Here is a 13,470-nt window from a genome sequence, read left to right on the forward strand (position 1 = left end):
TGAGTAATTAATTGCAGACATGTTTTTTCTTTCAGAAGCTGCCTGACAATGGAGCAGCCATCATAGCCTCTGGCATTAGAGAAGCATAGCCCTGAAACTTGTGTCATTAAGCAGCTGACTCAAGTCCACGTGTCCCCTAAAGCTCCCATTCTCCTTCAATTTTCCATGGCACTCCTTCATCCCATGGGGCATCTGGCACTCCCTCCATGGCAAAAATACAGTTTGGGCCATGCAGGGTTTCCTGCACGTTCCATCTCGAGAGGAGAGCCCTGCCCTGCTCATGGGGTTTGATCCCAGACATGGAGCACTGCTGCTGGCTGGTGTTACAGGCCTGTTCCTGGCACAGGCTGCACTTCCAGCCTCTGCCTTTGAGCTGCTTTTCCACATAAAATCAGAGCCAAACAGTTTGGGTTCCCCAGGCCCATGCAGCAGTCTGCAGCTGGGGCATCTCCTTCTCGTGGCAGTGTTGAGTGCATGGTCACGCAGCAAGCAGAGCTGGCAATAACATTTACAGCTATGGCTGTGATTATGGGGTGCATGGCAAATCTCACGGACATTTCTCACCCCAAATACTTTTCCTGACCTCCCTAACCTCACAATGATGTTCACTGCATCAGAGGAGGAAAGGGCTCCTGGGATATCTAGAACGGTTTTCCTTGGATTAAGAACCCCCCAGCATTTTTTTCCCCTCAGGTAAGAGGAGGATGAGTCCATTAACATGCAGCAAAGAGAACAAAGAGGTCCCACTGAGCATGACCTTCTTATGCACAGAATACTCTGGTTTTTAATGGAGCTCTTGCTGTGCTCAGCAGTTCTGCACCTCACTGCTCCAAGCATTCTGAGACCTCCAGCACTGCGGAAAGAACCATCACTGGTGGGTTTTGACCAGGCAGCACTGATGTTTGTCTAACAGAGATAGGCTGTGGGGTCCTGTGCACCCCACTCCCAACAGCTCTTACTGTCAGAATAGTGGGTGGAAAGCCTGGTCACACCTCAGTTCTCTCTGACTTTGCACAAGCATAATGACTCAGTCTGAAACTTTATTCAGAATTCCTATTGCTTAACAAAACAGTGGAAGACTGAAGTGGAAGCTGTGGGAAAAACATGAGCAACACCACCAGGACCAGACATTTGGAATAAGTCATCAGGAACTTACTCTGTCCTGTCTCAAACCAGTGCTTTGTGAGCTTCATGCATCAGTACCTCATTCAAATCACCAAACCTCTCCTTTTCCACATGCCACCTCACCCTGAACCCCTGGAGTGACCATTCCCACTGCTTGTTTGCTCTGTGGAAGCCACAGATCAGGCCAATGTCTCCTTTTCCATCCTCTTTACATTTGAAGGTGGGGGTAGAGACAGACTTTTAAATACTCATCCTGGGGACTTGTGAGGGCAGCTGCTTCCACCATAGGCAGTCTGACTGCACAGTCCTGGCTGTGCTTGCTGCATTGACCAATGGATAAGGAAACTTCCAGCAAAGGCTTCATCTCAGGCATGGCTGTAAGGTTCCCCTTACCAAGGGCAAGTAGAGCTCATCCCACCAGCCACCAATCTCTGTGTGACACCTCCACATCAGCTTGCAAGGTCATCTTTTCTAGATTACTTGGTGACTTTGGCCCAGCACTGCTGCATTTTCTCTCCATTTCCTCCAAAAGCACAGATTAGAGCAAACAACCTGCAGATGGAGCCCACGATGCACAGACCTCACCACACCTGAGGTGTCCTGGGAGCCAAGGAGGAATCCCAGCTGTACCTGGGTTATGGTCCCTGAAGGATGCTTCCTCTTACTTGTCTAAGGAAAACTGAGGCTGCATGAAACACTCCACTTTTTGGAATGGAAAGGAGTGTTCAAAAGGTTCTTCAAAGCACTCAAAGGAGCAGAGCACCCATTTGGTTACCTATTGTTGAGCTGTGTTTACAGCATTCAAAAGCTACAGGACACAGGCAGAGGTGATTAACAAGGAGTCCATCCTGTAGCAGCTCGCAGGCCTTGCTCAGCATTCCCCAGGTGATTGTTTAAAGCTGCTGTCTCCTGCTCAGAGGGCATGATTAGCTCGTGTTTTCTTTGGAACATGTGTTTACCTCATTATCATGCTTACTTTCCACTGCTACAAAACTTCCAGTTCTGTACTCACCTAATATATACTCTCAAATTTATGAGGCATCAATGCCCTAAGGCCCTTGAGCACCTAATGTTTGGGCAGCTGGCTGCAGTTCCATGCATAAAGAATATATGTTTTTGATACCTGTGTAGCATCACAGTGTGCTGTTCTGAGGTACAAAGTACACTCAGCATAACTTGAGACTTGATGAGGGGGTACATTTTTAGGTTTATTTTTTTACATTCTGAAAATGAAATGCTGTCTTAAGAGCTCTCAGTTTCATTTTCAGTGAAGTGAATGTGAGGTAAAATGTTAAAAATGTTCCTTAAGTCAAAAAAAGTTCTATATATCAGCCTAATTTGCTCAATTCTGTTTTTAAAATGTGGAAGAGTTTTGTTGATTGTTGTGCAGCTGTGTGGATGTATGTGCAGGTGTATATGTGCTCTTTCAACCATGAATATATCACTTTGTTCCTCTGCTTTGACCTGTTAAACCACTTGAAACTCAGGTTTATTCTTATGCTGGGTGCAGGCTGCTGAAACTGCAGTCTTGGGGCATTTTGAGCAGCTCACTTGTTTACGCTGAGTACCTGTTTCCAATCCAGTTTCTTGTAACACCCAGAAATGAGATATGCGGGCTAAGAATAGCACATGATGTGAATCCCGCAGGTGACTACTCAGGGGAAGTCCAATGGCCATTGGGCTCATGGAACAGCAGATCAAAACCCATCTGTGCTGGCCCCAGCAAGGGGAGTGCTTGGATGCCCAGCAGAAGGCTCCCCCAGAGCCAAGGCAAAGAGCTTCTCCTGCTGTATGGATCGTGTTCACACCTCTGTACACAAAGGCATTCTTGCTGAAGCCTTGACCGTGTGGCCAGCAGGCAGCGTGTGCAGTGCTTCAGGGTACACGCAGCACGTGGACTCTGACAAAAACTGATCTCTGTGTGAATCAAAAATCTTCATATATATGGAAAGTTTTAAGAGCTGGCATGTGTAATACAAGCAGAGCAGAGTTTGCTCCAAAAAGGCAGTTCCTAAAGAAAAAGATTTATCCAGTTGCTTCTCTGAGTTTCTTCTGTTTGGCAAGTGATCATTTTCTTTTCACGCAGAAGCCAGGGGCTATCAGACACCTCTTGAAGCCACCCCTTGACAATGGCTTTCCTGATTTCATTTGATCTTGTATCTTTTCTCACACCAGGCTGTTTGGCTGCTGCTGCTGTTTCTCTGTCCCACTATTGCTTTTCCTGTTATTGAAGTCAGTTCAAGCTGCATTGTTTCCCATGGGACTGGACATCATCGTACTGAGCCTCATCCTTTATTCATCTTCATTCTCAAGCCCAACTCTACTTACCCATATGGCAAAACACCCCCATCATACTTTTGTCCTGCTTCTGAGCTGCAGGAGGGGTTCTGCTGGGAGTTGAACTTAACCAGAAAACAGCCGGAACCATGATTTTTTCCCATTCATGAAGCAGAAACTGAATCTGAATTTGTATTTCAAAGATTTGAGAGAAGGCTCCCAATCCCAGTGGAACCTGAATCAATTTTTGGGATTTGTTTTCTTTTGGGAAAGTAGACTGCGGGGGGACACACACCTGTCTCCTAGCTGCTCCTTTTCTTTGGATCTGTCATATCTTTCTTTTTTGGGGGGTCCATCCAGCACAGAACAAAGTGGGCACTAACTGTGGCTCAAGCAGGTTTAGCTCCATGCTGTGCCCTCGCCTCTGCAGGAAGGGCTGGCTCCTGCCGTGGCAGCTGTCCTGGGCAGGAGGGGTGTTTGCCATTTGGGCAGAGCTGGGCAGGCTGCTGCCTTCTGAGCCAGCAGTATGAAGTGGCACAGCACCAAACAGCCACTGCCAAATTTCTCCCTTCTCCTTCTCCCGCACCAGAGAGGAGTCAGAGAAGAGTTGAGATTGGCTCTTATGAATTTCTTTGGGCAGGAAATGGCAGGGTTGTCAGCTTGTGATGGGGTGGGATCACACTTCTTTGCAAAAAGCCAGAGGATTATTTATCTGAAATCTCATAATTCACTCATTCATACCCTTATTCCCCAGCCACAAATAATAACCCCACTCCCATTACACCTCTTCAGGCTGCTCCATGACAGCAGGGCAGTAACATCCTAATTGCTCTTACATGTGAGGGTAACTATAATGGGTTCTGTGGTGGAAAGATGATTTATTTTCCTGTGTTGAAAGCACAGCTGTAAGTACACAGACCTTCTCTGTGCTTTCTCCTGAAACAGCTCCCTTGGTTTCTCAGGTGTCTCGCCACAAGACAGATGAAACCATTTTCTCCCTCCAAATTAGCAGATTTGCCTGAGAGCTGTCATCTGCTCTTGCAAAGCAGTCAGACAAGGAGACATGCTGTGAAGCACTGATGCTCTGCACGTTCTCCTCGGCTGCTCAAAACACACAGACAAGTATTAAACAGTTTAGGCTCTGGCCCAAGCAGAATCAGCTGCTGAGATTGCTCCCTGAGCTACTCCCAACTTCTGACTTCCCTGTGGTTTTTACCTCTTGCTGCCCAGCACATCCAGCAGTAAAGTGTGGCTAATTTTACAGAAATGCAGCTGCACTCGGTGAGTGTGATCTCTCTGAGAGACACTGGCAGGACATGTAGGGCCTTTGTGAAGAGCTCTGTTAGCCAGGTGCAACCAAGGGTCTCCTCCCCCTGGAGATGGGGTTGAATGGGAGTGGGAAGGAGAGAGAATGACAGGAGCTCTCTTGTGCAGAAAAGGGCAGAATTTGAGCTATGTTTGAAATTACTATTAAAAAAGCGGGAGATACAATTTTATTATTCAAAAAAATTTTGCTGGTTAGCTGTTGTGGCACTGGAGTAACTAAAATCGTCTTGGAATAGGCCCTGGTTGTTCCCCAAAGGCAAATGTGAAGATGTGCTCTTCTTAGAGTAATGGTGAGAGGTTACAGCTCTGACTGTATGATTGCTTTCATGTTACAAAGTGAGAAAAGCATGAATGAAAAAACCTCTACCATCCATTAGGGAGAAAATTGGCTGGGAGGTCCACAGGTACAGAGAGATTAATCTCCATTTACCTCCATCAGAAATAGATTCCGTGCCTGTGAACACCAGCCATGTATTTCTCTCTGGTCCTCCTTTCACAGGCCAGGTCACACCAGCTGTGATGTATTTGGGGACAAACCAACTATGAAATCCCGAGCAGCTTTCCCAGCAAGAAGATTGTTTCACAATCAAGCAGCTTCATCATTTTGCCTCTATGCTGGGAGATGGTTTGGCCTCATTCTTCTCATGGCTCTAAGCCCACAACATATGCAGCTGTGCCCAAGCAAGTCCTGTGTCCAGCAGGATTTGATGATAGCTCATCTCCAGTCCTACAGTGATGATCTGTGGTGGCTGCATGCAGAAAGAGATGCAGGATATCTACAAACAATACTGAGTATCTAAAACCAATATTGTCTTGTTTAAAAATTATATAAAATCTCCAGCAAATTGGATTTCATTTTTGAATCCTGCCTCCTCTTTATCTAGAATTGACAAAATGTGTCATGCATGACCGTAGGGTTAACCCAAACCACTTGAACTCTTTCAATAATGGCTCATCTTTGTTTCCAATAGCTGCAAAGACCTGCTTCATGTTTTGTTTATATTTTTAACAAGCATCCAGTGTCAATGGGACTTCATTAAACAGGGCTGGTTTTTTTGGTTTTTTTCTGTAGTTCTTGCTCCAATTTGTGTTTTGTAATAATCATGCTTAAAGAGGAAAGAAATGTCATGTCCCAAGCCATGAGGGGGGCATGTGTCTAAATAATACAAAGGAACTGGAGCTGTGCCACAGCAGGAGAAGGAAGAAAATGCCAGATCCTCCCCACAGTCACTCAGAGTTTACTAGAAATAGGAATAGTTGCACTGGGCCAGAGCAAAGTCCACTTGCTTGTTATCTCTCAGATGCACAGAGGAAGGACAAAAGAAACCTTGTGTGTGTGTTTGTCTATACGTGTGTGTGCCCAGATGTACTCATATGTATGTCAGACTGTCCTCAGAGGTGTATGGCACACAGAGCCAGCAGTCACAAGGTGCAGGAAAAAAGTCCAATTAGCTATCAGGAGAATTCCAAAAATAATTCCAATTAGCTATCAGGAGAATTTCTTCACATCTGTAAGGTTTCAGAACTCAGCTGGACAAGGGCCTGAACAATCAGGTTGAGCTATTTTTCCAGGTATTAAACATTATCACCTCCAGAGGGGTTTTCCAGCCTGAATTATTCTAATTCATATACATGTACATACATACACATGCACATTCACATATAGAGTTTTGAAATATATGAAGATACATATATGCATGTCTGTGGCACACTCCCTCTTCATACTCTCTATGGAAAAGTGTGACATAACCTGTTGCACTGTTGGCTAGTCTTTTCAGAGAAAAGAGAGAAGATCTTTGGGACAGGACCCCCCAACACAAGTGTTCAGCAGTGCTGTTCATGCAAATTACTCCTGAGCTGAGCAGGGCTCCTGGCATGGGCCATTCTCATGAAAAGGTGTGAGAGACCCGTTTTAGAACTGTGATTTGAAGTCAAACCAGAGAAATCATGCTACAGAACAGATTCCCTGTCTAGGTCACCAGTGTAGCTACTGGATCTTTCTTTTCTGAGACTGAGCAAGTGTTTGACCAATAGATCAGGATGGGTGCTGTGGAACTGGAAGGTCAGATACTGGGGAACCTGATGATGACTCTTCCTCTGTAAGGAATGATAGTGTGAAATGAACACTGTGCATGAGGGAGTGAAGGGGCTGTTGCCTCTTAAGCTCTGGTTTTAGTTCTTCCTTTGCATCCTATTACCTTTTGCACAGAAACTTAGTTTATTTCTACATTCTGCTTGAGCCTAAAGCAATTTATAAGTTTTGTTCTTCCCCTTGTGAGTGGGTGGGAAGCTTTTATTTCAGAAACTTTGAAATAACCAGATTCAATTTCACCCTCATAAATTTGATCTCCTACACACATCCCCTTACTAAATAAGCAAATATTTTTCCTAAAACCAGTTTGGCTTATTCCTAGGTTGACCTTTTGTCAACAAAACATGAAGATATTATCGTGATTGGAAAAACTTCTCTCAGGCCCATAAACTGTCAAAGAAAAAGGGGAGAGAGGAGGAAGGAGAGGCTGGGGCTTAGAAACCTCATTTTGGAAATGTCAGTTGGGCAACCAAATAGCATGAATCATAAAAACAGTGAAAGAGGCAAAGAGACAATGTGTGAACAGTTATTGCAGTGAAAGAGCTGGTAAATCATTGTATATTTAACAATCTGTCCATTCGGCTGGGAAATGATGTTTCACTGGGTCCCATGGCACAGCCAGGGGTTTTCCAAGCAGCAGGCTGAGCTCAGCTGGCACAGAGTCCTCAGGCCAGCCAGGGCAGGGGATGGCACTGGGGTGCCTTGCAGGGGTCCTCAGCTCGTGTACCATCATGAATGGCTCATGCCAGCTTTGCCAGGGAGTCCACCCGGGATGTATGGGGTCCCTTCTCCAATTCAAGTGTGGCTGCCAGCCTGGTAGGGAATTCTCATGTGCCACAGGTGAGGGGGGAGCTTCTCCCAGGTGCCTGCCACCCTCCTTTGCCACCAAAATCAAAGCTAATGGATGTTTGCTCTTTAGTCTCCCAACAGGAATTATCCCGGTCAGGAGTGCAACTCCTGCTGCCTCCTCCAGAAGTCTTCCAGCAGATCTCCAGACCTCTTCTACATCTGCTGATCCCCACAGGTCCAAGCACACAGGTTTGACCCATGCTGTGGCAGGATTCCCCAAAGCAGCCAAGGGCACAAGCTGGTCTCTGTTTTTCCTTTCCTTGTACATGCCCAGGCAAGGGTGAAGTGAGGAGAGTGGTTGGACACAACCTGTTCAAACAAGCTGTTCATACACCTAAATAAAGGCTTTTCCAGAAGCTGAGAAATGCTCTGCCCATGGCTTTGGCAGTTTTAATGTAACTGAGAGGAAAGGTCTGGGGAAGCACAGGAGAAATGGTTCTGTAAACTCCAGAGTGGCACAATTCCTGCTTGGGAAAGCTTGCTAGTAGTCACACAGGACCTCAGCAGCAGCAGGAAGGGATGACATATCCCAGTGACCTCTCTTGGATGTGCTATCCCAGCTGACTCAAAGCCCTCCCATCACAGCAGCGTGGATTGGCAGCTAGGTGCTGTTAGGGAACCAGGAAGGAGCCACCACCAAAAGAAATTCCCTTGAAAAGGGATTGAGAGGCAATTGCACCCTGCAAGATTTTTCCTAATCAACCACTGACATCAGCATTTTGGATCAACCAGCAGCTCTTTTCCCTGTGATCCTGACTGGCTACAGTGAACCAAACATGAAAGCTTAGGGGACAGTCCAGTCCAGTCCAGGCTATGATGTCCTGGAGCAGTCTGGCTGTCACTGTTGAGGGAATCATCCTGTCCTGAGCTTTGCCTCTGAGTTGTCCCCTCTCCTCTGGTGGCTCAAGCTTGCCGTGATATACGCACGTGTGAGGCATCACTGGCCATAGCACGGCCAGTGAAGGAGAAAAAATGTGAGGAAACTCACTGTGGAGTCAGGTTAGGTCTGTTGCACTGACAGAGGTTTCCTCCTTGGGGCCAAGCACCACAAGGAGGAGGCAGCTGGGCAGCCATGGGGTCAGGCAGGGTGGTGGATGTTGCAGCTGAAGTTGCTCTGACCTGCTTCCATCTTTTCCTCCTTGTCTTAGACAAGCTGCATCCCAAATAAATCCCTGTGCATCACCACCACCAGTCACATCATCAGCTTCAAACTGACACAGGACAGTTGCTGGAAGAAGCAAATGGTGAATGCACAATGCTGCCCTAGAGGGCCAAGATATCCCAAAAAGTGCTCTCAGGACTGGGTGCAGGGCAGACAGTGCCCATTACTGGCTGTGGTCAGTGAAGTGACAGGGGTCTGTCTCTGCTTTGGTGCTCATGTTCCAGCTTGCCAGGCTGGGTGTCTCCCTGCCATCACAGAGGGGAGAGAGGAGGGGGACATGACAACACGGTTCTTAACAGATTTAGGGAAATGCTGAAGCTGTAAATCAAGATCTTCAATGCATTTCATCTCCTTCCCTTTCAGTACTCAGCAAGAAAATAAATGCATACCCAGGAAATCAGGAACAGATGCATGGGCGCATCTTGGGACACATAAATTAACATGGAACTGAGGGTAGGCAAGAGCAGCAATAAAGGCTAATTAGACCACACAGGCACCACCAGCATGGGACTGTATCTCCAAATGTTGCCAACAGCCAAAAGGTCCACAGCAAAGTGAACTCTTCCATTTTCTTGTGGTTACAGTCCAAGGACAGGACATTGGCTATGAGAATCCAGTGCTTTGATGACTGGATGGGTAGTGATGTTCCCCAAGAATAAACAATTACTGAGGGAAATGAAGTACAAATAAAGCAAATGCCCTGCTTCCCTCCTTTTGGGGCAAATTCCCTCTTCCCACAGCAAGTAAGCAGTGAAACCAGAAAGAAATTAGAGCGGGTATTGGAGAGCCATTGTGACCTGTAGCTGCTCTTGGGTTTGAGTGTGGCCAGCACCATCATATTCCACCCTGTATGCAGAAAGTTTTGGGTTTTTTCCTACTGAAGCTATTGAAGTTGAGACATTTTTTTTCTTGTTCCCAGCGCTCCATAAGCCCTTACTCAGCAGTGTCCCTGAGCATCAGACTGCAATGTTTGCACAATCCTGCAGTGCCCACAGAAAGGAGTACAGCCTTAATGAACTCCTCAAAGGACAGCAGCAGTCCTTAGGTCCCACACAGTCTTGAATGGCAGAGCAGAGTTTGAGCACCTGGAATACTTCAGGACCATGTGCTCACCAGGCTCCCATCTTGCTCTACAAGTTTCTGCCTTGAAAATGCTAGACCAGCATCTTGTGTGTGCTTTATTCAAAGGTCAGCTAAGCCTTTCCTGAACAAACTGGAGGCAACCTGTGGCACAGTCACGACAGGGATTTGTACTTAGGCCCAGGTTAAAGTGAACCTCAGCTCTAAGTGCCTGTTCATTCCTTTACATTCCCCAGGTTTGATTGCACACACTGGACTGCAAATGCAGGAATGTTATGGTTTGTGCCGTACTTTGTACATTTGCTGAGCACTGTTGGATGCCTGGGAGCTGCATGGACTGCAGGCTGGCAAGGACTGTGCTGTGTCAGAGCACAGAGAGATGGCTGCCATGCCTTAAGGACACCTGAGGGGCTACCACTGTCAGGAAATGGGAAAAAACAGCAACACAAACACAGCAGCACCTGCCCAGCACTGCTGTTGGGAGGGGAGCTCTGCTCATCAAGCACTGAGGGACAGCTGACCCTCTCAGGTGATCATAGCTCAGCAGAGCTCCCAAAATGTCCCCACTGCTCTGCTGGGCCATGCTGGTTTCCTCCACACTCTGCCATTGAGGCAGCTTCCTTCCCACCATGCTCAAGGACTGAGATGGCATTGCTTTATCCAGAACCATGTGCAGTTTCCCCAAGGTGCTGTTTGACATGGACTCTTGCCCAAGGCCTCACTTGCTCCAGAGAAGTGCAAGCTGCTCTCCAGTGAGACCAAAGCATTTGCTTAATATCTGAGTTAATTCCTGTGTTCCCCAGATAGGGCAGAGATCAGGCACTTGGAGTAAACTCTCTGTGCAAGACCTCCCTCCCAAATTACAAATGACAGAAGCGTGGTCTTTCTTTTACCCCTTCCCTCCAACCACAGTAGGTTGCTCCTCCTTTGTCTGTCATTTACCTCCCTTGGACATTGTTTTTGCAAGTCCTAGAGGCAGTCTCCTCTCCTCTCTCCTCCTGACGTACAATGCTCAGCCAATTTGCCCACACAGTCAGGAGCTGGGTTCCATCAGGCCTCTAGTTACCATGCTCCTTCAGGAGCTGCCTGGAGAATGTTCTCGAAGGGCATTGCAGGCCATCTTTCAGTGGTCAAGCACTTTGGTGGGGTTTTGGCATGGAAACCTCTGCAAGTCAACAGGAGAAGTCTGAAAGCAGCACCAAACCACAGAAGGTTTGGGTGGGCAGGGACCTTTAAGGATGACCTGGTGTACATCCTGCAGTGAGCACGGACATCTCCAGCTAGCTCAGGATGCTCAGAGCCTGGCGTGGTGCTGAGCCTGATGCTGGCCATCTTCAGCACAGTGTGCAGCAAGGAGGGATGTGGTACTTTCCATTGTCAGAAGGGTATTTTCCTCCATGTCCTCCATCAAAAAAAAATTTTTTATTTCCTCAAAGTCTCCAGATCAAAAGGACTATTTCCCCTCCTACCAAACAGACAATCAGACAATCCTATTGCATGTAGTCTCAAAAGTCACCTCCCTGAGCAGCCTGCCCTGGTGAGTCTCCCTCTTTCAGCACAGGACAATGAGAACAGAAGAGACCTGGGCTGTATCTAGTCCCTTGCTGTCACAGACAAAGGCCAAAACTTGTCCATAAAGTCCTCTGCAGAGACTCAGCTCTGCAGAGCTGTTCCGGGCAATGTTTGGTTAGCAAGAGTAATATTTATGTTAAGCATGAATGAGAATCAAACATCAAGCACAGGTTTCAGTTCTGGTTTGGCATTTCCTGAGCAAAACCCCAACAACATATGAAATCTTTAAACCTTCAGGTCTGCATTTCACACTCTCTCTCATGTGAGTGTGTGCCTCCAAGCAGGCTGTCTTGGTATTCTGCAGCGTGGCAATAACAAGCTGGCATTTAGCTGAAAGACACTGCTCCCCTGTTTCACCCACTGAGCAGGTCCCAAGGTGCACAACAGGCTGTGGAAAGGTTTCTAGAAATCACTTGGGGTCCTGCTGAGAAGCAGCCACCTCTGAGCATATTGCAGCACTCACTGAATGGCTTCCAACAATGTGAGAGCTTCATTTGTGAGACTCCGAAGGAAATTGCATCCAGTTGTCATTGCAAAAGAGGGAATTTAAGGCATGCACAATGTAATTATTCCCATTGGGAACTGCCAAAAACAACAGGGTGGCACCCCATTGCTGGGGGAGGAGGGGGCAGAGGACAGCGGGGAGAAGCTGTAGCCTATCTCCTGCTGTGTGTGGCCAGGACTTTGATGTCCTGTCTCCTCCAAGCACAAGCCCATCCCCACAGCATCTCAGGCCCTCCCGGTGCCACAGGGGAGCACCAACAGGGCTGGAGGCACAGGGGAACCCCACCAAGGAGCCACAAGCTCTTTGGCTGCCTCGTGTGGGAGCAGGGACCTGTACTCTGGAGAAACAGATGCCTCGGGGTAAGGCCACCAGCAAACAGTTTGGAAGGTCAAAATTTCATTTACAACATGTTATCAGCAAATCACCTGGTTCCAAGTAGGTATTTATGTACTGAGTTCTCAATTTAGCAGGAAATTGGATATCTAAACATTTTTGAGGATCTGTATGTAAAATGAGAGCAACAGCACCTCAAATTTTAAGGCAGGTATTTCTGAGGTGACAGAAGCTCCTCCTGGTGAGCTGGGCAGCGCTGGCAGACAGAGAGGGGCACTGCTGTCCTTCACTGGGCTCTCCCCAGCCAGGACTCACACTGGAGGCTCTGTGCCACCACCTCTGCTGCCCAGAGCCCTTCCTGGCACTGCCCACAAGCCACAAGGGCTCTGCCTCGGGGAGCTCGCTGCCTTTGCAGAGGTCCTGGCGCAGGGAGCCAAGGACAGCCATGGCTGGGTGGTCAGGCTGGAAAGGCCAGGCAAAGCACATCTGTAAGCTGTCCCTGCCACCCCTGGGCTCTGCAAAACATCCTCAATTGTCACCAGGGTTTGAAAAGACCTGGGAAGCAACACCTGGATCAAATCTACACTTCATTAACCTGTAAAATGTCCTTTCTTCTCTACCCAAGCTCTTCTCCTCCCAGTGTACAAAGCAAAACATAGCAAAGAGCTCTGGGGGAGGCTGGGCCTGGAAGAGGCTCAAAAGAACCTAATCTCCTTCTCCTGTGTATGTTTTTGCTCTGTAAAGACTTTGTATACGTTGTTGCTCCAGATGTCGGCAGCAGAAGGGAGCAGCCAGGCTGCAGACAGCAGCAGCCACAGGAGAGGGATGTGATGGACACCCTGCCCAGCCAGGGGATATCCTGGCAAAGGTGGCACTGCCCTCCTGTCCCCACAGCAGCACCCAGCTCTGCTGGCATTCACAAACCCATTCCCAGGGCTGATCCTGCTGGCAGGAAAGACAGCCTGGCTGCTGTTGTTAGGAGCAGCAAAGTCTCCGCTGCTCTCCCATGAGGAGAACAGCTCAAGGGAAAGCCTGGATGGGTCTGAGCAATGGCTGGAGCTGGATGTCATGGGCAGGACAGCATTGTACTCGCTGCCAAAAGGTAGGAAGAGTCCTACAAATAACCAGTTGCACATGAAATGGCCAAAG

The sequence above is a fragment of the Zonotrichia leucophrys genome, chromosome 3 (genome assembly GCF_028769735.1).
Source record: "Zonotrichia leucophrys gambelii isolate GWCS_2022_RI chromosome 3, RI_Zleu_2.0, whole genome shotgun sequence".
NCBI lineage: Eukaryota > Metazoa > Chordata > Aves > Passeriformes > Passerellidae > Zonotrichia > Zonotrichia leucophrys.